At 46.6% G+C, this 21,627-nt stretch overlaps 1 protein-coding gene across 5 annotated transcripts in view; it reads left to right on the forward strand.

Moving 5' to 3' along the window:
- Chst15 (carbohydrate sulfotransferase 15) overlaps positions 1-21,627 on the forward strand; it is an 83,234-nt gene that overhangs the window by 22,483 nt on the left and 39,124 nt on the right. Inside the window, exon 1 of one of the 5 annotated variants that reach the window (XM_023708912.1) lies at positions 2,377-2,402. The exons of the other annotated variants lie outside the window; for them this stretch is intronic. The gene's annotated coding sequence lies outside the window, so the exon portion shown is untranslated. Of the gene's footprint in view, positions 1-2,376; positions 2,403-21,627 lie in introns of those variants that run through there. 5 annotated transcript variants of the gene reach the window in all.

Raw genomic sequence — 21,627 nt, forward strand, 5'->3', positions numbered from 1 at the left:
TTAAGGGTCCAGAGAGTTCTTTATTTTCTTTGTCTTATGGGGAGATTTGAGAGATGCTTTGGAAGCAATATGCAAGATAGGACATTTTTTATGGCAAAAGTGTAAGGATTGGAGTTTTCCCTGTCCTGTGGACTCTGGCTCTGTACAGTGACAGAAGGACCCTAGGATGAAATCTCAAGTCACCTTCTCTGGGTCTACAGTTGGATGTGTTTTGGCTTATGGTTGGCACACACACTTCTACCATAAGAAAGCCTTCTGTGGAAAGAGGAAAATGTAGAGGTGGCCTCTCTTTTAAAGCTCCACCTTGGACCTTTCCCTTGCTCTTGTATGCCTGGCTTACAGGTGGCTGCTAAGAGGCCCATCTGGAATTCACCCGAGGAGCAGCTAAAGACCCCCAAAACCCATCAGATCTAGCAACTAGTGGTCATTCGCCTTCTGACATTGACAAGCTGGACCATAAAATAAACCTGGAGTGGTTATAAGCTATGTTAACTGTTTTCGAATGTGGGGATAGAGGAAGCTTTGGTCTGGATGTGGGCATTGTTTTGATGGGAGAACATTCACCTTCCATGTCAAAGTGCAAAGGCCAGGTGATCCATGGTCTGTGGGTAGTTGTGTAGGCTCATTTTCTAGTGTGAAATTGGCCCTAGACCTTTCACTTCTCTCTTAGTTCTTCGTAGGACAGAAACTTAATGCATCCATCAAACTTCCTTAGTTTTTAAAAATCATTTTTAAATTAGAGTCTAACATCCATGAAGAGCACCTATCATAAGTGTACTCTTCGTGGATTTTCATAGATAGGTGCATAGCACCTGGGTCAGGTGTACAGACAGAACTCTAGAAACTCCAGGCCAGTTCAGGTCTTTAACTGCTTCTCCACCCTTGTCCAAGGGAAAACTCTCTCCTGACTGTTATTGCCTAGATTTTTCTGCCTTGTTTTTGGATTTTTGTGAATGGAACTGTGTGTGTATGTTCTCCTTTGTATCTGATTTCTTTTGCTCAACATTCCATTGACCGACCCTTCCCTGGTGTTGCTCATTCATCTTCATGGCTAGATTGCATTTGTCCATTCTACTCTGTGTACACATCATGTGATTTCCAGCTTGGAGCTTTACAAATAGAACCAGGGGATGCTCCAGCTTTTATCTTCTGATGAGTGCAGGATGGGTTTCTGATGGGCACATGCCCAAGAGTAGATGACTGATTTGGGGACCATCCAAGTGATCCGACAGCTGTAGAGTCCCCACCAGCAGTGGGAGACTCTCCAGAAAGATCAGCTAAGAGCCTAGGAAAACAGAAGGTGAGATGCGCTTCCCTTCATCTCATGCTCAATTTCCTCAAAAGAAAAGACCCCGGGAGTAATCACTGCATGGATGAACTGGAGAGTGAGGAGAGGGAAGTTCCCATGGTTCCCCGGAAACATACCCAAATCTTCTGGATTCCAACACTCCGTGACCACATGGAAAGCAGTGTTTATTTGAAGATCAGTCCTGAGTCAGAACCAAGGCGTTCTGTGCCTTCCCTTCTTCTGAGCAGCTCCTACTTTTTCCCCTATCCTACAGTGAACTTCTGCCCTCAGGGCTGCCCAGTGTGACTGAAAAGAGGTGGCTGGAATACTGAGTACTGTTGTCTGCAAGCTGAGCACAGGTGTACAGGTCACTCCCTATAGACAGGAAATCGGAGGAGGAGCACTGTACACCACTCCACTTGGTGTTACTATTGCCTGCCCTAGCCCTGCCTAGGAAGGTTCAGCAGATCTCAGCGAGTGCCTGAGGTGAGGCTTACACACCTATAATATTTAAATGATGGAACTAAACCAAAATAGGGGATACAGATGAATGACCATTTTGTATCTGTGTATTCACATTCTGAATCTGGATATATATATCCACATTCTCTTAATTCAATGAATAGAGGGATTTGTTTTAATAGTGTTTGTAAATAGGATATCATGTCTGCATCTTGTACAACAAATAACCACTGGGAAGACAGTATGCAATGTATTAATTATTGAAACTGTCCTACCAATTTGATTTGAAACTGTCTCATTGCTATTTATTTCTCAATAAAATTATGGAAAAAAAAAGTCCTGGAAAAATAAAAAAATTTTTTTTAGGAAGCTGGCTTCTCAGAGCTTGTTAGGAGGCTGGCAGGAAGGGGGTTTGAGGAGGTGGGAACTGATCTCACCCTTCAGGGGCTTCATCTGGCCCCAGAAGCCCAGGGTAGCAGGAACCTCTGAGGTCTCCCAGGGCAGCACCACTCGCACAGCCCATGAGCACGTGAACTGTAACTGTACAAGGAAGTGAAATTTGATGTTTTGTTTCACTCTAACTAATTTGCCTTTAAGAAACGGATTTTTAGTTTAGCTACTGGAAGACTTTAGAGTGTCTGGAGCAATGTAGGTATGTAACTCTCCTTTTCTATTTGTGTGTCTTCTGAACTTTAAATACAGAACAGGTACTTCTGTTGAAAAGTTAGGATCTAAGTTGAGATGTTCATAAATATAAAAAAAGCCAAGCCATAAACTTTCATGGAAAACTTGGTGACTTATGAATAGAAACTTTTATTAATTTCTATTCATTAATACCTTTTGTACTGGATCCATGTTGAAATGATAATATTTTGGATTGACTGGGATGAATAAAATATGAAAATTAACTTGTGGAATGTTTTGAACCTAATTGTGTGGCTCACATTCTGTTTCTGTTGGACCGCTCTGCTCTGAGGATTCTTCCTTTGATGGTGGAAGCTGAGCAGGCAGTGGGAGGGGATGATGGGAGCCCTCTTCACATTATTTTGCTTTCCTGGGAGTATGATTTTGTTCTGACTACCTGAGGGCCTTGTGGATGCCTCCACTGTTTGCTGACAGGTCGTAGTCCTGCCTATTGGATGCCTTGTCCCAAAGCGGAATGTCCTAAAAGTCTGGCCCTTGTGCTTCCTGCCACTTACCCCATGTATCACCTTTAAGAATGAGTATCTTTTCAGTACTCCAAGCCAGGAGGTGGGTACATGAATTTGTGCCCCTAAGTATACCTTCAGCAGCAATCAGAGTGAGAACTCTGCTTTTAAATTCAAATTTAATTTAACTTAATTTTCAACTCCAGTGGGCTAGAGAGCAACTCTGAATTCTAAACAAAAGAAAAACAGGCCCCAAATATGAATGGGGTTTCATTTGCACGCCCATTCCCAAGACCCCATTTGCCAGTCCTGATGGTGTCTGCAGTGGTACAGTGTCATGTTCTCTGTCCATTTTCATTTTCATTTTCATTTCACTTCTGCCTTCTGAATGTATCTCTTGTTTCTGAGATACTATTGGGGGATCTCCTGAAAGATGTTCTGTGGGGGCTGTAGTGGGCAAGGACTCATGAGCCAGCATACCAGCATGTCAGCACGTTACATGTCAGCACGTCACATGTCAGCACGTCAGCACGCCAGCACGCAAGCACGTCAGTAGATTCTGAGATTCAGCCCTTGGCCCACCTGCCGTGCTGTCTGAGGCTTCACTGGGTTCTGAATACCTCTCCACTATTCTGCCATGTGGACTGGATTTACTTGAAGCCAGCTGTCTTCATCCAAGGGTCACTTGTGGCCCTTGGGGTAGGGAGATTGACGTCCAATAGGTGGTCACCTGCATTTTTCTTGTGAGAAATTTCCATTGGCAGAGGCATGGGGTTGTTAGGAACCTGAGATATACACTGTGCTTTATTTTGAAACCCCTAATGCAATTTTTTTCTCCCAGAAATTGTTTTCTTGGACACAATATGACTTTTACTTATGGCAAAGAGAAATGTTTGGATTTGTACAGGGTTTTTCTTTACAAAGTATTGCCCAACAGTTCTACATCATTTCTCCTGAAGTGTGCTGCCCTACATCACTATTTACATGTACTTTTGGGAAGCAGGTATGAACCACTGTCCAATGTGCTTAGCTAAAGAGGGACACAGCTGGATCTTAGACTCTGGGTGACACCTACTCAGGTGGCCTCTTTATCTTTATTATAGTTAATATTTAATGCAACTAAAGCATGCAGTCTTGGTTGGCCAGGCCTGTGGAGATAGGAAATACTGAAGTCAGGTGGTGAGAGAAATCTGGGTCTCTTCTTAGAAGGATTGAAATCTGCTTGGCAGGGTCAAGCTGGCTATCTATGAAAATCAGGTCTCCAGTTGGCCTCTGTGTCCACGTGTTCCTCAGTAGGAGCTTGTGGAGGAGCATTGGTCTTGGCTTGGGGATCCTCTGCTCTGTTTCCCCTCAAATTTCTTTAAGCTAAAAACATAAACTTGGACTCTCGAACCTCATTAGCCTTGCCCAAGCCACAGGCCCTACCTGGTGCTCTGCTTGTTCCTATTTCTCTTTCTCTTCTGTGTCATCCTTTGCTGCTCAATGACCTCAGTGTTGACCTCACAGCATGGTGTAGGGGCACCTGAACCTTGCCAGAGGCCTGGGATCCCCTTCTGAATCCCCAGAGCCATTCCCAATGGTGTCTGCAGTGGTACAGTGTCATGTTCTTTGCCTACCTTCATCCGTGCTGTCCTGGCAGTAAGGGAGGGAGCCCTGAAAACATCAAGGACTAACATGAATGTTGCTAAACTCTTGCCTTTCCTGGTCATACGGCATTATCACACTGCAGAGCCTGCAGAATTCAGTTAACCCTCAACTTTCTTTTTACTCCGGAATGTTACAAGATGCGGGGACTCAATGGGATGCTGGGTCATGAGAGTTTGCAACTTAGCCTAGTGAATCCCAAAGCAAAGATTCACCAGTTCCTTCCGAAGGGCTCCTAGGGAGCGAGGCTGACCCCTAAGGGTGTCTTTGAGGTGACAAGGAGCTGGCCTCATGGCTGAGCAGCCAAGCATTCACCTTGCCAGGTGTTGTCCCACTGGTATCTGCCACAAACAATCCAGAGAGACCAGCTCAGGCGTGCTCTGACAATTCCTTCCTGGTTTTAATTATCTCCTTGCTATACTTCCTTTGTGCTCTCTTAGGTTCAAAATACTATAAAACCAAACATTCTGAAATAAAAAAGAGAGTGTGGTTTTATTGTTTGAATTTGTGTTTCTTATTAAAATTGAATATTTTGCAGTTATTCCCAAAACAAGTTGTCCCTTTTATTTGGGCAGGGATAAGAGAAGGGATATTAAGGCAGGTGATGGAAGAATTTTTTATGTGAACATAGTGATGCTTTTCACAACTGACTTGGAATACATTAAAATGCATGTGTTTTGATCTTCTTTTTTCTGAATTAGACTATGAAAGATCAGCTATTGCAACAGACAGTGAAGTAATTCATTGCTGATGCATTACAGAGAGCCAGGCTTCTAGAAAAGCTCAAATGACACAGACCAGGTCAAATCAGAGACACAGATTGTGTGTCAGTAGATTTAAACCAAAGAGACGGTACTCTAGGAATAACGGTGACAATAGTGGTTATCATAATAAAGACAGCTACCAACCATTCCGACAATTGTTGGTGCCAGACTCCTTGCTCAGCCTTTTCCGTGCAGTAGCTCAGTTCTCTGTGGCCCACTGGATGAACCTTATTGTCATCCCATATTTAAGATGAAGAACTGAGGTGGGCTTAATAAGAGGCCCAGGTGTCCAGATGGCCCCTTGTGACCACCACTTTGCCCAGGTGCACATTCCCTACAAGCACTCTGACATGGAAACGGGCTTCAGCATGCCCTGCCTCTGCCCCTGCCTCTGCCTTCTGGAGGTGAGAATTTGAGTTGGCTCTACCTGGAATTACCCATATGCTTATTTTTTGCTTCAGTTATTTCGTTAATTGAGGCAAAGATTTTGGGAGTTTTGACATTAAGCACCATGATAATTGCCTCAATGCATCATTGTCACTTTATATGCTTAGACATAAACTTTAATGAAATTTGAAAACCCAGCTCTACTGGGGGGGAATGCTATTAACTTCAACTCCTAACTTTCTTTCCCAAAGTACTCGATGGTGTAGGCTTTGAGTTATAAGCTTAATCACCCAGTGGGTAAACTTCCCCAACTGCTCTGTTTGCGTGACTTACAAGTCAGCCTTGGTTTTGGGCAAATTGCCTGCCCCTGCTGCTTGTCTGGGAAGGGAGGGCTTTAAATGAGGCACGCTCGAGGTGCCTCCATCTGGCCCTTAAGCAGCCTCCATGCTCACCTGGATTGCATTGGTCTGAATGAGTCTGAAAGATGCAGGCTATTTCAATGAATAATTTGCATATATATTACTGTCCAGAAAATATCCAACCAATAAAGATAGTATGTAAGGGCTTTTTGCTACCTCTGAAATGTATCTAATCTTCTCCATGTGGTCCCCAGAGATAATTTTAAGGGTTTTTGAAGCATGCTACTTGCAAATATCCTGATATATCAGTTGTATCCTCATGGGTGTGTGGGATGGGAGTTTGGGGTGCTGTTGTCTCCTGGGTCTGAGGGCTAAAGGCCCAGTGATGCTCTGGGAAATTCAGCCAGGTGCTCTGCTCTGTGTAGCTGCTTCCCCACTCCAGCTGCAGAGTCCCTTGAGGGTGGGTCAGACCCTAGTGGGATGGGGACTGAGGGAGAGGGACCCTGCGAAGAGGAGGCTTAGCCTACAGTGCACATTAGCACTGTCTTGCAATCACCCAAATGCCCTGCGTGGTCTCAGAAGGCTGTGGCTAGGCTGGGACTCAGCTGGTGGGGGAGCAGGAGGACCACAGGGCAGCAGTGTGGAGAATGAGCTGTCACTTTGGCTGGAACCCCTTCCCCTGACAGGAAGGTGCTTGGCAGCCTAGGTGGGGGTGCCCCCTCCCCCAGATGAAATGTCTCCATCTCTTTTTAAAATTGTAAACCAAACACTGGGGAAAAAAGTCTTTGGGATATTTTTATAATCATTCATTTTTGTTCAGGGCTTTAGGTGTGAAAAGGTCAGACAGAATAAACTAAATAACAGTCCCATGATGTCAATTGTGTTGCATCAGATGATAAAAAAATCCGTGTCTACTAGCATTGAAAGCAAGATAATTTGAAATTGCTTCATAACAGCTTAGACTTATTTCTTTTACTATTTTTATAAGAGGCCTGGGGCAGGCCCAGGAGCAGACACAGAAACGGGGATAGAGCATGACCTGGCTGCAGCAGAGACAGAGCCCTGGCATGGAGTGTCAGTGGTTGCTAAGGAGGCTGAGGAACAGCAGGCTCTTTCTCCCTTCGTGCCCCGACCCCCCGCCCTGCTGGGATGGAGTGGGGGACACGAAAGCTTTGCAGTCTCAGCATTCTTTAATGTGGTAGTAGGTTATGGAGCCCAAACATTTTGCCCCCATAAAAACCAGTGAGTCTCTTGAATTAAGTCAGTGAAGGAACTCATTAAGTGATGTGGTCTTTAACTTTTCTGTAGTTTAGAAGGGGAAAAATTAGCCCAGATGCCCGGAACAAGAAAAAGAAGAAGAAAAGAGGAAAGGTTAATTTAGGTTTTTAGGTGACTTTGAATACTCAGTGCCTTAGTTGCTTTTCTCGTTGCCGAGACCAAATATCCAGCATACACAAATTAAGGGAGGAAAGGTTTGTTTTGCTCCTAGTTTGTAGAGGTTTCAGTCTATAATCAGCTGGCTTCTAGCCAGGGTGGGCATCGGAGAAGAGAAATGGCTTCTAGGCAGGGTGGGCATCGTAGAAGAGAAATGGCTTCTAGGCAGGGTGGGCATTGGAGAGGAGAAACAGCTCACGGCAAGCAGAAGACAGCAAAAGCAAGCAAGAAAGGGACCGTAACAGTCTTTTTCTTCACCCTTTAGGGTCTGTCTAGGCTAGGGAATTAGACGCATGCCAGAGCCCTCAGCGGGCTGAAGGTTGTAACCTTACAGCTCACTCTGAGCACTGCATCATGAATCAGTCCCACAGCCGTAGTATCTAGGGGCTTTGTGCTGCCTCTGAATAGGGTCAGGCCACCTCTGTACAAGCCCACTTAGGACCGCATGAGGTCTAGGGGAACATCTAGACACAAGCCGTAACACTTGATATTTTTGAAACACTTCCAAATTTCTTTTATGGAAAAGAAAGGAATATGATCCATAGAGAGAAGGGAGTTCTCCCCTTCTTTTGTCCTGTCTCAGTGCCTGAGAGTTTGAGGTATGTTGTGAATTAATGGTGTCATGCTGATTTTTTGGGAAATCTGCCTGAAAGGGGCATAAGAAGTAAAAATGGGTAAAACAAAACAAAACAAAACATAGAAAACGAAACTACTCACAGGTAAGAATTAGGTCATTTACTAAGACATGCCATTTTGGTGTTTTCTTTTTCTTTTTTTTTTTTAATGTATTTGGTTGTTGCAGAGTCTCACTATGCAGCTTGGACTTGTGGCGATCCTCCTGCTTTCAGCCTTCCCAGCGCTGGGATACAGGCATGCGCCACCATGCCTGGACTCTGGCTGGCTCAGCCTGCCCTGGGGTTGGGGCCGGCATAGCATGTGGTGCTGCGGATCGAACCGCGGCCCCTGCGCTTGCCTAAGCTCGCCTATGCAGGTGTTTCCGTCCCCTAAGCTATCTTGCCAGCCCCCATTTTGGTGTTTTGTTGAGAGTGAAACCTAATTTGGAAAAGGCAGGGAAGTATGCCTGAGGTTGACAGGCCTGAGTGGCCTTGTGGAGCCCTGAGCCCGCATGTATCTGCCCCAGCAGAATGAAATAAGGAAGGATGCAGCTTTCTGTTGGGAGTCAGCAACCTTCAGGCCACTTATACCAGAGCCATTCTCCTAGGCATCCCCCGGCAGAGGCTGGTGACAGCGCCTGGCCAGGAAGACACCAAGAAATGGGTTTTCAATGATAGGAGACTCGCCCTAAGAGGCTGGATTTAAAAACCTGTAGAATTTTAGATTGTGTTTCTGAATATAAAAATATAAACATTATCAGAGTGGCGGTGCTATATTTTTATATATGCTGTCTGCCTGCCTTCCTAATCTTCTTCCACCAGAAAGCCTTTGTAGCAATGAATGGAGCCTCCCCTGCCTTCATGCAGCTCATTGCCTGCAATAGGCTGGTGCCAGTCAGGACTGTCACCCAAATAGGTGCAAAGTGGGAAGGTCAGCTTGGCTTGTGGGCTCAGGGAGGGATGCCTTGCCTCAGGGCTGGAAGGGAGGAGGCAGAGATGGGTCCAGCAGAGTCAGTGGTTTTCAGGAAATAGTGATGACCAGGGAGGGCAAGGAGGCAGAGAGATGGTCATGCAGACAGAGACAAAAATGGTGGATCAAGACAGTGGGAGAAGGCTGGAGGCAGATAACTTGGGGGAAAGCTTTGTTTCTCAGTTTAAATCTCACTGTGGTACTGAAAGATTGAGGGAACATGGATTGTCATTTATAAGCCAAGGGATGAGGAGGAGCTCCAAGTGCAGTTGGTGTGGTTGTGCCGTATCTTGTGGGTCTCCTAGGGTGTAACTGCCACACAGCCAGGTGCCCAGAATGTGCTGGCTACACTCATCCTGAATTATGCCGGACTCCAAGTCTGTTGCTCAGGTACCTCCTGAAGGGTGGGGTGACATCACATGAGTACGAGGATTGTGTTGTGGGAATCTTGACTGACTTCAAACCAACTTAAGGCCTGAATAACTGTGTACTCTAGCCAAATACTTATTTTTATGAAAGAGAAACCAGGGAAATTTTCTTGATAAGAAGTCAACTATGCCCTGGCGTGCCCCGCCAGCCCCGCCCCGGGGGCTAACTGAGACCGCCATTGAGACTAGGTGTGGTGGCGTGTGCCTGTGAGCCCAGTGCTGGAAGCTGAAAACAGGAGACTCAGCATGGGTCCGATCTAAGTAGTGAGACCCTGTAGACTCTGCAGACCCTGTACCAAATACATTAGAAAAATAAATAAAATTAAAAAAGTCAATTATGAAGGCATTGTTTTTTTGTTTTTTGTTTTTTAATTTGAGAACTGCCTTTCACCCTGAGGAAGTTTGCTATCCACACCTAAGTCCAGACCTTCTTAACGAGGCATGAATTCTTTCCAGCTCTTTGTGGAAGCGATTCCATTTTCCTGTGGTTAATTCGAGGAGGCTGTGCGTTTCTCATACCACGGATCATTTACTTTGTGGGAGATGGTTTGCCTGAGCCAAGGTCCACTTACGATTTTTGATCAAATTTTCTTTTATTCACTTGTTTACATAGAACAGAGGGCACAGATCAGCTCTTGAAATGTGCTGATTTTATATGCGTCGTCCTGGCCACCCATTTTCTCCTGCTTCACCTAGCAGTGAGCCACAGCATCCTCAGAGGTAGCACTGCTCTTCCGAGACGCCACAGGCACCACGGCTGGAGCGGTGTCTCAGCTGCCCCCAAGAGACATTTGGAGAACATTGGAGTTTGGATTTGGAGAACTTACCCTGCGTATGATATTTATTGAATAATCACTTCTCCAGCTTTAAATATTGAAACTTAGACCTAAAACAATGTCACTGCTTTCAAATTTTCTTTACTAACGAAGAAGAAAATAGGGAGGGGAAAAAAGCCTTTTGTGATAAGAGTGGGCACACGCGTGTTCAGGGTCTTGGGTGATATATCTATAAATAAATACCTGTTTGACCTAGTTTCCAGAGGTTGCGAATCTAAATTCCAGATCTGAGTGGGGTTCTCAGAAACCCCTTTTAGATCTACTTTCTAAAATCAAAAAGTTTCTTCTCTGGCTTTTCCTTTGCACCCTGAGGCAGCTGCAGCCTTCCAGTGCCACAGTGGGTCGAGGGGGCCCACTGTGTGAAGGTGGGTGCCTCCAGGTGGTCTCATTCAAGCCTTGCCCATGTCTTGTCTTGGTTCCACCATAAGTCTTCTGCCATTGCTTGAGGCCTGGTTGGGACTCTGGACACGAGGCCAAAGTCCCTGGGGGTGGCTGAAGTCCTGTTTGCAGAGACAGAAAAGGCAAGAAGGTGGAAGGTTGTAGTGGTTAGGGTTGGGGCTTATTGGGCCCTGGAAGTTGGTAGCGCCACTGCAACATTTTGCATGGCTAAGCCTGCTTAATCTCATGGTTCGCTGTGTTACATGCTACATTTTTCTCAACGTATAGGGGAGCAACCCGGGCCTTGAAGTTTGAAGTAGTTATCCCAAGGAAAGGCAGACAGGGAGGGATAGAAACAATCTATACAGTAGATAGGCATGTGGTGTGGTGTGGTGTGTGTGTGTGTGTGTGTGTGTGTGTGCATACTCCTGGGCCTGGGCTTTTAGTCTATGTGCTCTCTCATGGTTACATGCCCGTCACCCTGCCTCGTGGCTGGATGGAAGGAGAGCCTAGGCCATCTCTGTGGAAAGCTCTTGACAGTGTTGTTCCAGGGTCAGTTGTCCCTTTTGCCCTTAGATCTGTTGCTTTTGGCCTGTGCATGTTCATAAAAGTGTACACCCACCCTGGGAAGTTTTGTGGTCTGCTCCGAGTTTTCTTCATCTTGACAGAGAAAGCGAAGAGCAGCGTGCTTACTCCCAGGTCCGTCCTTTGAGCTGAATGAGAATTGGCTTAGCACCCTTGTTTTAAGGCAGTTGCATGGCACAGGGTAGCGGGTGGAAGGCTGTAAGGAATTGCATGGCAACTTGAGAAAGGAAGGGTTTAAATGAGCCTCAGGCATGCCTCCCCTTTGCACTTTGCACGCAGGTCACCAGCCCAATCCTCCCTGTCTTGAGCAGTCCTGCAGCCTCCCTCCCATCTCTGTTCTACTCGGTTTGATGAAGGAGGGAGGGAGTACATGCTTTTCAACATGGAGAAACTGAAGCCTGGAGTCTTTGGCCACAGTCAGTTTTAGTTGCTGCACGTTTCTCGTTCCGTATTTATTACTACTACATTGTTGTCTTTGCAATTCCAGAAGGGATACTGGGTTAGTGTATGCCAACCTGCAAGCCGAGTAGAACTGTGTATGTGGAAGATGAAGTCCCCCATGTTACACCCCCCCAGTGGACACCTGGAAAATGGTGTGGGATGTGCATGTACGCTTGCCCATCTTCAAGGAGGGAGGTCCATTTGAAGCTTCAGCTTGTGTCTAAATTCAGCTCTGCCTCCTTCTCCTAAGCAAATATAATCAGTTGAATGATTTCTGGGTTATTAAACAATCATATTCAGTGCTTTGTTATTCATTTATATTTAATATATTTAGACAGCGATACATATACACATACGTAGATACTTATGTACTTAATGTCTTTTCTCTTTTCACTGCAATGGTACAGTATTGGTGGGGAGAGAGCCCTTTCTCAGTCTTATCTGTCCCATAGTGCCTCTGTCAGCGCTGCCTCTTGCCTGCAGTGTGACTTAAGGCAAGTCACTTCCCTACCCAGAGCCTTGGTTTTCCTGTATGTGTGCCGGGGTGGTCACACTTACCTGTGGTGTTGCCAACAGCTTGCAAAGAGCACAGGTGCTGGGTTCCGTCTACTTTCTTCCATCTTATCATACTGTTTCTCAGCTTATCTCCCCCAAAGGCAAAAGACAGATGTTCTCCTGGAGGTTCTGTAGCCAACGGGGCAAGCTGAAACTCAGTGCAGATTGTATATCATTTTGTAGTGTAGCGGGGTCTAAGTTAATTTTAAAGTGATGTTATTGATATTTAAATCTTTTAAATCTGAAAGCCTCACCTGGCCTTGCAGGCCCCTGCAGCATCTGATGCACCTCTGTACCTCCCTGGAGGAGGTACCGGCACACTTCCACATAGCCCCTGGGGGACTGGTACACCCTCATGGAAACCTGGGGCCTGGAACACCTCTGCACATGGTGGGGGCCAGCACATCCCCATTTGCTGTGGGAAGGCCTGTACAGCTCCATATACTCTTGGGGAAGGGGGGGGAGGTCAAACAACTCTGCAAACCTGGTGCATCTTTGCCTCCCCCTAGGTCTCCATGACCACACTGGGGTTGGTGCTTGGATGATTTGCTTACCCTTGCCCTGGTAGGAAGGGCCAGTTTGCCTCTGGGTGGATGGTGAATACTAACTCCTGCTTCATCTGATATAAACCGTCCAAAGGACAGTTGGTCAGGTTGCCCAGCATTTTCATCAGAAAGAACTAGCTTCCAGTGAAGTGTGTTCAGCTGGTTCTTTTCCTTCAAGGGTTAAGCAGATTCTTATTTTGCTTATCTTTGGAAATAAAACAATGTTTAAAACTATTCATATCGGGGAAGCCATCTGGTGGGGAGCATGCAGCTGCTCCCCTTTCGAGGGTGCCACCCCTGATGTATTCATTCTAGGGTGCCATTGTGCATCTGCAGGGTCGTTATTCACAGTTGGTTTTGGATGTGTAAATTCTGTGTCTGCTCAAGACCTTTCATGTCTACCAGTCCCGAGGGACATCTGGGCTGGCTGTCTCTGCTGCTCTGTGGCCTTTGAGCTGTCCCTGAAGTCAGGTTGTGTGGGCAGGAAGGGCTTAGAACCAGAGCTCCTCTGTTCCTGTGGGCCTCATCTGCAGGTTCTGAGCCATGTCTTTTCATTCACTTTGTATTTGTATCAGAGAAAGATTGCTGGAAGGCCAGCAGAATGGACCGTGCATCTCTGTGGCATTGGGGCACGAGAACAAAAATGCCCCTCATCTGAAAATGCATGATTATTCTTTCTAGGTTATTAAGGTTTAATGTTGCAGATGTTGGGATTCTTATAAGCATGCAAGAAAGAATAAGAGTTTTTCAAATGCCCTAGGTTCCTGAGGTCACTGGTCTGGGTGCCAGTGCGGAGCCTTTCATCTCTTTTGAGAAGAAGATGAGGATCTCAGTGGTGAAGCGGGGGTGTATGTGACCGCATGGCTAGTTAAGGAAGTGATGGCATAGCTGGGGCTTAGTTCAGGCCCGTAAGCCCCAACACGCACTGGACCCAGGCTCTCGTACCTGTACAAGTCATACGTGGAGGAGGTACACGGCCTCACATTCTTTGAGCCACAGTTTCCCCATGTGTAAGGGGGAGTTAATGCTTGTGTTTTTCTCTTACACCATCATGGCATTTAAACAAGATCGTTCACCTAAACTTCAGCCAGGGGCTGGACACAAGGAAGCCCCATTTGTTCATTGGTGTCACTCTCATGATAAACAGCAGGAGCCCTGTTCTGTAGTTTGCTGGGGACTCATTGTGCTTTCTGAGTTTCTTTCTTCTTTCATTACTTTAGAAATTATTCACTGAGTGCTGACTCTGGGCAAGGCCCTTTGCCTGGGGTAAGGCTACAGTCTAGTTTCTCCTGGCCTGGGAGGCAGGTAGCCTGAGGGCTGGGTGATGACTGACATAGTGCTCTGAGAGCCTCTGCTCATGACAGCGTTGCTCCTGTGGCCCAGGAGAGGGATCACGGGCTCGGCAGCTAAGCTGACCTGCAGTGGAGTTCGGCTCCACCACTATGGAGAAGCTGTGTGACTCTGCACATGTTTTTAACCCTGCCATGCCTCATTTTCTCATCTAGAACTTGAGCTTCCCATGCTAACCTTGGAGAATTGTATGTTTCTGGGGTCGTTGGATCCACATACTCCCTTGAAATACTTCCTGTTCTGTGGCTAAGGTCATTTTATCACCCTAAGTCATTTTAGTAGGTGGGCTTCGTAGCACACCATGAAGCTTGGCTTAAGTAGGTTTCAGCTCAGCAGAAACTCATATTCTGTGGACAGACAAGTTTGGGTGGAAAATCTCATACCTACTGATTTGAGTTACTGCTGGAAATAATAAAATGAGTGCTCTGAAGAAGGTTTTGCCCCATTAGTTTCAGAAAAAGAAAATGATTGGTTGCGTCATAGAGACCTTTAGAGTCTTTTGTACATACTGGAATCATTGGGTGACAACTACAGCGTGAACATATTTGCAGCCTCTGCTCCACTCTGTCCTTTTGTGGAGAAAACCTCAGTCTCTCATGCATTTCAGAGACTGAAGCGTCTGGATGCAGCACAAGGAGCTGGAACCCCTGACATATTGGAGAAGATAAAGAGACCCCTGTAACCTCCTGCCCTGGCTGCCACGGGCTGGGGTTCTATGTAGCACTACTTCCTGTGGCCCCCACTGAGCCCAGTTGGGTCTTCTGCAGATTCCCTGTGTAGGGTAGGCTGTGAGGCTGACCTTGGAATGGGCTGCGCCACGCGGAGGGAGGCCATTGTCCTCGGCAGCCTTAGCTCTGGAGTTAGCTCCTGAAACGCAGACTCTGTGTTCCCGGCATCCACAGCCCTAGCAAACAGGGGTCCTGCACGGTGTGGGTGACTGGTCAGCTTGTGCTGAGGGGCGTGGGCTCTTCTCTCAGGAAGAAAGTCGTGGGGTACCTTGTGAATTGACTATCCAACCTTTTCCCCAGCTAATAAAGCAAGTGCTATGCTAGCTTTGGGTGAGTAGCCTGGGAAAACAAAACAGGTGATGGCAGGGTGGGAGAGAGAGGTGGTTATTAAGCAGAAATTAATTTCAGAGCATATTTGTGAGTTTTAGGGCTGACAGAGGTCCTCCCAAACACATAGCTTCTGCTCACCTTGGGAAACAAGCCTGGGAGAAGTTCCTAGCTAGGCTACTGAGCAAGTCTGGATGGGGACATCCTTGGGGGAAGAGGTCTGTCTTGCTGGGAAGGTGACACCTTCCAGGCTCTGAAGTTTCAAATGCGTTCTGTCAAGGAAGTACCCCCCCCCCCCACACACACACAAGTGCCGGGGCATCTGGTGTGTCTCCTTGATGTGCAGGGACAAAAGGATCCAGGGCTGTATTCCAAGGCCTGCCTTCTGGGTCAGGGTGGTTCCATTCCTCTCTGCAGTGGTCTCAGCTGCAGCTGAGCCAACCCTGCCTCTTCCTTCTTCCCAGCCCCCACCCCTTGGCCTGGGCCTCTTTGCTTTCTGTTGCTTCTTCTCCCTGCCCCCATGCTTGGCTCCGGGCCAGCCTCCGCTCCTGATTCCTTGTCTCTATCCTGGTGCGTGCCTGTTGCCATCCCTCTGCGCAGCCTGGAGGAGACATGCCTGAGTGATGAATAGAGTCGGAATTGAGACAGTTTAAAACTCAGTGCCCCAGGCAGACAAGGCGCTCTGCAGAGAGTGAATGAGGCAGCCCGGTTTCTTCCTCTTCCCTCCTGGCATGCTTCCCTCCCTTCCCTGGCCTGCGTCTCTGTGAGACAGTGAAGCTGTTCTTTACCAAGAGACTCCTGAAAGGACTAGGAGGGATGGAATGCTGCCTGGAGGAGCTGCTGGACCATCTCAGGCCAGGCAGGGCGATGAGCAGAAGTCAGGATGGGTGTCTCAGTTATATGGAATTGGGGTGGAGGGGCTGGGTGCCCTTTGGGTCTTTTGCCCTACCCTTCTCAAAGGAGCTTGGAAACTTAGAACCATTCTGGCCTCAGTTTCCTCCCATAGAGAGCAAGACTAGGCACCTGCAGGCTTACACTGCCAAGCGGGTGGCTTTCTGGAGCCTGCCAAAGTTTGACCTGGGCTCTGCCTGCACCCACCACTGTCTTTTGTACTGTGAATGACTGCAGTAGAAGCTCCCAGGCATCCCCTGTGGGTTTCTCCCCTCCCATCTTAAAGTAGCTGGTTTCCCCCAATCTTTGGGAATGGACACATCCCTAGAAATTGGCCTTCTCTGGTTAGCAATGAAGCCAGTTTTACCTTGGATGGCCTTTGTGCAGGGCTGCTTTCCAGAGTCATCCATGCTGCTATCCTTTGTCCCCCAGACTACCAACCCTGCTGTCAAGGCATCCTCTGATAATAATGCAGAGTATGTGTCCCATATGGAGTGTTGCTGTAAGGTAGGTACAGGACTGATCATTTTGTGTGTGTTACTGCTTACATTTGTACCGGCAGACCATGAGAGTTATACGGCTATTTACAGATGAAGAAACCAAGTCACAGGATAGTTAAGTTTGTGGCCTGAGTCGAACTAGCTTGAAAGACATGTGCACTCCACTCCCAAGCCTAACACAGGGCCTTATGTTGACTGCTTGGAAACCACTTTTGCTTTTGCCTCTACCTTTCTACCACGTTGAGTCAATGAGCTTCCTGGGCAAGGCTCCCTCAGCAAGATGCAAGGGGGTAGATGGCTGCAGATTAGAGATTTGACCTCTGTGAAAATGTCTGTTTCTTATAGATCCTGTTTGTGGAATTTCCAAACGCCATCGCTGATTCCGTTAGAGAATCCTTACTGCAGACAGAGCATAGATAGGGCATCCCAGGCACCAGGAAAGACACAACTGGGCAAGGAAACCATCGTGATCTGAAGAAAGAGAAGGCTTCTCAGGGAAAGGAAGCAAGGGAGGAGTTACAGTGACTCTGCAGAGCCCAAAGGAAGGAAGACCTCTTCATCAGGAGGGGGGCAGTGGGCTCAGTTGCCCAGAGAACTAAAACAGAACAGCGGTGGCTGTCGTAAACACATGTGTACCACAAGATAATTGGGTGTCTTACTTGGGACACTTGTGTCCCGATTTGAGCTCAGCTTTCCTCTGGGTATCCAGCACCATTTTAACCTATCAGCTTCTGGTGTTGTCGGAGGGAAAACCCCCGATTCAATGGGTTCACTGCTGACTTTGAATGACTTGCTTTGGCCTATGTTGCCCCTAATTTGGTTTACTGGGACAAACACACTTCTTGAAACTCATAAACCTGCAGTTATTCCAGTTTAACCTTAGCATGTATTGCTCATAACCTGGAGCGGAGTATGTCCATTAGCTTTGTCAAGGGATAACCTGTCCCTGGACAGCCTCAGTCATTTTGAACAGCAGCTCTTTATTCTTTCTCTCATATCCTAGGGAGGGTCTGGGCTTAGCTGGGTGCTCGTTGCTTCAAGGGGCTCAGCCTGGTAGCTCTGCTACATGCATCTCTCATCTTTCTTTCAGCCCTGCCGTTTTCTTCCCTGGCAAAAGCAAAGGTGCTAATGGACAGGTGAACAGAGGACACGCCTTAATGTCTGAGCTTATGATTGGAAAATAGTCCTTTTTTTTTTTTCTTTTGTGGTACTGGGGATTGAACTCAGGACCCTGTACTTGCCAGGCAGATGCTTATTCTACTGAGCTATCTCCCTGGCCTAAAGAAAGGAATGTAGTCCTTCTTGCCTCATTCTTTTTTTTTTTTTTTTAAAGGTATTTCATACAGGGACTTATGACTCGCTACACAGCTTAGATTTGTAGTGATTCTCTTGTTTTCAGCCTCCCCAGTGCTGGGATTACAGGCGTGCACCACCACTCCTGGTCTCAGTGGCTGGCTCAGAGTGCCTGGGGGTGGTCCTGGCATGGCATGTGGTGCCGGGGACTGAACCCCAGTCCCTGTGCTTGCCTAAGCAGGAGCTTAATCTGTTGAGCTATCTCCCCAGCCCTCTTGGCTCATTCTTTTGGCTGAAGTGAGTCAACCAATTTAAGCCAAAGCTTAAAGAAATATTCTACTCCTTTAGTGGATAGAACAGTAAAGTAATTTATGAGACAGAGAACAGAAATAAAGGGAGATCCATCATAAACAATAATGGACTATCAGATATTTACAATGTGCCAGGGCTATGCCTATGTAATACTAACCAACATTCATTGAGCACTTACCATGACCAGGTATTCTTTTGAGCACTTTATTCAAATTAGCTCATCTAATGGTCACAGCAGGGGCATGATATAGTTATTTCCAATTTAAACTCAAAGAAACAGGGAGAAGACAGGTTTACTGTCCTGAGCAAGGTCCAGTCTGGGCAAGTTGGCTCCTGTAATCAGACTCTTAACTTCAGGGCTGTGCATGGTCTCTTGCACACGGGGATGTCATTTGAGAACACAGAAACCCAGACAGCTTAAGGAGCTCATCTGAGATCACTAGGTCCACATGATCCTGACCACTATGGCCACTTTTTATGTCCTTTCCACTGTACTAGAGGCCCCTGTCCATCAGAAGTATAGCTTTATTCTGCTTACTGAATTCTGCGGTGTGGTTATAAGTGTGAAACTGCAGGTGTAAGACTGAAACTGCTAATTTTTTTTGTTTGTACAGAACTCCTCAGTCTGTTAGCTTGTTCTCATTCTCAATGACAATCTTATATACTTGAGCTAAATGTAAAAAAAAAAAATCCTTCATTTGTTGATTAATATTCTTTGAAAAAAATGTATTTCCTTCTACATAGCCCAAAGAGATGCCAGCATTTAGATATACTAATCAGAAGAGCGCTTTGTGTTTTAGTAAAGGTTAATTAAGACCCATCAAATTTTTTTTTCTGTAAAACATAAAAGTAAAATAATGTAATTAGCTATTTTTTTCTGTCTCTTCCCAGAGGGCAGATGTAAATGTTCTTCTACAATGAAGCTATTTATTTAAATCCATCCAGATTTCTTTTGAAGTTTCATACATCTTTCTTCTGCTATATCAGCTTATAGCTACAATAATTTAATAAGTTTTTCCTAGGGTGAAATTGGATGCCCTTTATCGATCTTACACTAAGGGGGCATTCAATTACCTAATCTAAAGCGGTATTTCTGGATCTCTCAATTACAATTTTGTTATAAATGGCCCGCTAATGATGCCTGAGGTACAGAGGTTAATAGGGGGCACCCAAGCAAAGGCTGGGTAATTGAATGCTTTCTATTTGGGGATCGCTATCTGATCACAGTGGTACCGAGTTCCCACAGTTATAACCTACGTCCGTAGGGCACAGAATGCAGCCCAGGTTGAGAAGCAATCTAACTGAAATATATACCTAGGTGCTTTGCTTCAATACATGAATAGGAAGGCTGAGACGCTGGTCTAATCTGAGTCCACTGACACCGAATGTGGTCCCTGCAGGCAGGTGAGGTGCATGGAGCGGGGGAGGGGCATGCCATTGCTGGTTTCAAGGAGGACCATCTGAGCATTAGGTTTCTGAATTGCTACTCCCAGGACAATCTGTGGTACATGGAAAGGGCCAATTAAGGAACATGATAGCAATCCATTTTCCTCCCACTATAATCACATTAATTTGATTATTCTCCACTGAGTTGTGTCATTTAAAAGCTACACATATTGTAAAGACCCTTTTGAAAGAATATGGAGCATGCCTCCCTTTCTGTACTTGGACAAATCCCACCCCAACCCTGTCTTCTAGTCTCGTCAGCTCAATCCTTCAAGGACGTACCCCCCAACAGCACTCCGGAGCACTGACTCCCCTGTCTTCTTTCCATGGTGCCTCGTGTCCCCTGGCTTTGTGGGACAGACCTCCTTGCTGTCGTGGAGGCTCCAGCTCAGGTGTCTCCCTGAAGTTAGCTCCTCTCTGGTCGTCTTGTGCATCATACCCTTTCCTCCAAGGTAGCTGTTCTCATCCTGTATGTGACTGTGGCCCCTTCTCCTGGGACATTTGACTATGTCTGGAGATAATTTTGGTTGTCGCATCTTAGGGCAGGAGAGCTACTAGAACGTAGTAAGTGAAGATCAGGGATGTTGCTAAACAGCCTGTTGTGCTTGGAGTGGCCCCCTCAGCAAAGAATTACCCAGCTCAAGTACTGTACTGCAGAGCTGTGTATCCTGTTTTGATAGTTTTAATGTTTTCTGCCTTTTCATTTTCTTCATAGCCCTTTGTTGGCCTATGAGATTATTTTACTTGCTTGTAACTTCTTTATGTCCTCCTGTCCTCAAGTCCTCAACCCCTGGGAGAACAAGTCCAGGTGGGAAGAAAGTCCTCTCTCTTGCTTACTTCTGCACAACTCCATCCATAAGGGGAGAGATTTTCAGAAGCCCCACACCCCTAGGCCCTTCACTTTCAAGGCTGCCAGAGTGTACTCCTCTGGCCATAAGACTGTTATTTTTCATCAGTTTTGTTGAGGTGCATTTTACATGCATTTTATAGTGGCTATATGTTTTGGTTATGCTCATAAGTGTAAGGTATTTTAATATTTTTTCAAAGAGCTCCATCCTACCCCCTGGAGGTATTTCCAATTCCTACAAAATTCTCCAAATGGCTAATGCCAACTGGGGAGTCCTACTGTTCAGTTCAATTCTGACAGCAACCTCCTGGAATTTAAGAACTTGATACGATGAGAGTGGCTCTGCTTCACATGTCATTCTCTACTACTGGGTCCCTGGGAAACCCATGCTTCTGTCCAGGTTGGCCACAAAAGTGGAGGGGAGCTTCAGCAACTTCCTGTATGGGTTTACAGCATTCAGGAGTAACCAATAGGAGAGATGCTCGGGGCAGGGGCCAGGGGCTGGGGTCGAGGAGCTTCCTGCCCTTGCTCTGAGTGCTGCACTTTCTTGGGTCCACCAACCCCGAAGCTCTCTGAGGATCTCCGTTGTTCAGTGGTTTTTGTGAAGGTCTCATTACAAAGGCAAGATTGACTGATAGATCACTGGTGATCATGACTTCATCTCCAGTCTCTTTTTCCTCCTACCTGGAGGGTGAAAATGCCACGCTTCTAACCAAGGCTTTGTCTTCCTGGTGATCAGCCCCCATCCAGAATCTTCCTCGTGGGGGGCCATGAATCATCTAATTCGCATAAACTCAGGAGAGCTTGAGCAAAGTTTGTTAGGAACAACAAAGCTTGTTCCTGTCATTCAGGAAACCAAGTAAAATGTGGTGCACCAAGCACAGAGGATGAGTGTGCATGCATGCTGTGTGCGTGTGTGTGTGTGTGTGTGTGTGCGCGCATGCGTGTGTGTGCACCCTCCCATCTTGCATTGGCTTCAAGTTCCCATACCTGGATGTGTCTGGCACACAGCCTTCAGAATGTATCTGCTGACAGAGTGAATGGCTGACTGAGAGAAGGTGACCAAACACTGTGTCAGAGTGCCTTCCTAAGGCT

This window comes from Octodon degus, unplaced genomic scaffold, assembly GCF_000260255.1.
Source record: "Octodon degus isolate 3935 unplaced genomic scaffold, OctDeg1.0 scaffold00010, whole genome shotgun sequence".
Lineage (NCBI taxonomy): Eukaryota > Metazoa > Chordata > Mammalia > Rodentia > Octodontidae > Octodon > Octodon degus.